This window comes from Tachyglossus aculeatus, chromosome 1 (assembly GCF_015852505.1).
Source record: "Tachyglossus aculeatus isolate mTacAcu1 chromosome 1, mTacAcu1.pri, whole genome shotgun sequence".
Classification (NCBI taxonomy): Eukaryota; Metazoa; Chordata; class Mammalia; order Monotremata; family Tachyglossidae; genus Tachyglossus; species Tachyglossus aculeatus.
In genome coordinates, this window is record NC_052066.1 from 137,287,222 (window position 1) to 137,289,541 (window position 2,320).

Consider the following 2,320-nt stretch of genomic DNA (forward strand, 5'->3'; position numbering starts at 1 on the left):
ATGCCAGTGAAAGATATGGCTCTACAAAATTTAACTGGTTCAATCATTTTGCCAAAGCTAGAGATCTGCATTCATTTTTGAGACTGTTCAAGGATGCACATCCAGTTGGTGGCATTAAATAACTCCTAAAATACAGCCTTTGACACCAGACTCCCTTTGGCTCTATAAATTGTAGTCAGTTTTATTTATTGAGTGCTTACTGTGTGCAGAGCACTGTATTAAGTGCTTGGGAGAGAACAATATAACAGAGTTGGTAGACAACCCCTGCCCACAACAAACTTACTGTCTAGAGGGGGAGACAGACATTAATATGCATAAATAATGACTATGTACATGAGTGCTCTTGGGTGGAAGGAAGGATGGTTAAAGGGTGGAAATCCAAGTGCAATGCAAAAGGGAATGGGAGAAGAAGAAATGAGGGCCCAGTTGGGGAAGGCCTCTTGCAGAAGATGTGCCAACAAAAAGGCTTTGAAGGTGGGGAGAGTGATAGTCTGTCAGATGTGCAGAGGGAGGGCATTCCAAACCAGAAACAGGATGTGGGGGAGAGGTCAGCAGCTAAATTGATGAGATCAAAGTACAGTGAGTAGGTGGGCCTTAGAGGAGCAAAGTGCATTGGCAGGATTGTAGTAAGAAAGTAGCGAGGTAAATTTGGAGCAGGCAAGGTGATTGAGTAAAGCTGATGACAAGGCGTTTCAGTTGCAACTGAAAGTTTCCATGAGACTGACAAAGACAAAGGGTTTTTGGAGGAATCCTTGAGTTTCTAGATGATTTGGGTCAGAATCAGTAAGACCCTGCACTACCTGTACCTACTGTACCCACCCCAGCACTTAGTACAGTGCCTGGCATATTGTAAAAACCTAAAAAGTCCCATTAAGAGCAAACAGAAAAAAACCTCATAAATACCTATCTTGGAAGAAGCAAGTTTAGATAGGAACAAAGAGGGTCAGATAGGTGCAGGGATACTAAGCTTTCTCACATCCCTAATGTCATGGTTTCCTGGTAATAACTGCACTAGCCTTGAAGTTTGGAGCATAAGACCCTTTGGAAAAAGGCTAAGTGTAAAGTTGGAAGGGACTAGTATTCAGCTGGAGGAGAGAAGACTGAGAGGACCCTATTCTTATATCCAAGATACCACCAGGACAAGGTAGAAGCCTTCCCGGACTACACCCTCATTTCCTCTTCTCCCACTCTCCTCTACATTGCACTAAATTGGCTCCTTTTATTCCCTAGCCCTTATGTACATATCCATAATGTTTGTGACGAGGTGGCCAAGTGGTTAAGACATTGGACTGCTAATCCATTGTGCTCTGCACACAAGGGTTCAAATCCCGTCCTCGTCGTCTGTCTTTTTGGCAAGCAATGTGGCTCAATGGAAAGAGTGTGGGCTCGGGAGTCAGAGGCCATGGATTCAAATTCCGGCTCTGCCAATTGTCAGCTGTGTGACTTTGGGCAAGTCACTTCACTTCTCTGTGCCTCAGTTACCTCATCTGTAAAATGGGGATGAAGACTGAGCCCCACGTGGTACAATCTGATCATCTTGTATCCTTCCCAGCGCTTAAAACAGTGCTTTGCACGTAGTAAGTGCTTAACAAATGCCATCATCATTATTATTATGCCCATCTCCTATAGATGGTAAGAGCACTGTGTACAGGGAGAGTGTCTACCAATGCTGTTTGTTTTATTGTACTCAAGTGTTTAGTACAGTGCTCTGCACACAATAAGTGTGTGATTATAATTGATTGAAGCCAAACCACTTGGGAAGTGTTAGCTAAAGTGGAACTATGTCAAACATGGAGGAAGAAATGGGGTTGTTCAACCCCAGAAGAAGTTCTCTGATAAGAGAGTGTTATTGCACCTTCTTTGCTAGGTCTTTTGATAGGCCTCCTTTTGGGCAAGGATCGGGTCTATCCATTCTGCTATACTATACTCTCCCAAGTCCTTAGTACAGTGCTCACTAAATACTATTGACTCATAGGTCTTTCCGAAGTGGTGGAGGGGTAGTCTTGTCCAAAGAAGGGTTAGATAGCTTCTCAAGGTCCCTGGAGCCTCTGTTGCCTTCTCTCTTCTCCCCAAGAATAAATCCTTCACCTGGAAAGTTACAGGCTTAGTGGATAGAGCACGGTCCTGGGAGTCGGAAGGACCTGGGTCCTAATCTCCACTCGGCCACCTGGTTGCTGTGTGACCTTGGGCAAGTCACTTCACTTCTCTGTGACTCACTTCCCTCATCTAAAAATCAGAGTGTAAGCCCCATATGGGATAGGGACTACATCCAACCTGCTTAACTTGCATCTACCCCGGAGCTTACAACAGTGCTTGGCAC

At 44.7% G+C, this 2,320-nt stretch overlaps 1 non-coding gene across 1 annotated transcript; it reads left to right on the forward strand.

The window, feature by feature from the left end:
• The first annotated feature begins 1,258 nt into the window (after nucleotides 1-1,258).
• TRNAS-GCU lies at nucleotides 1,259-1,340 on the forward strand. The gene has a single exon. It is a non-coding gene; the product is annotated as a tRNA-Ser (tRNA).
• Nucleotides 1,341-2,320: the final 980 nt, after the last annotated feature.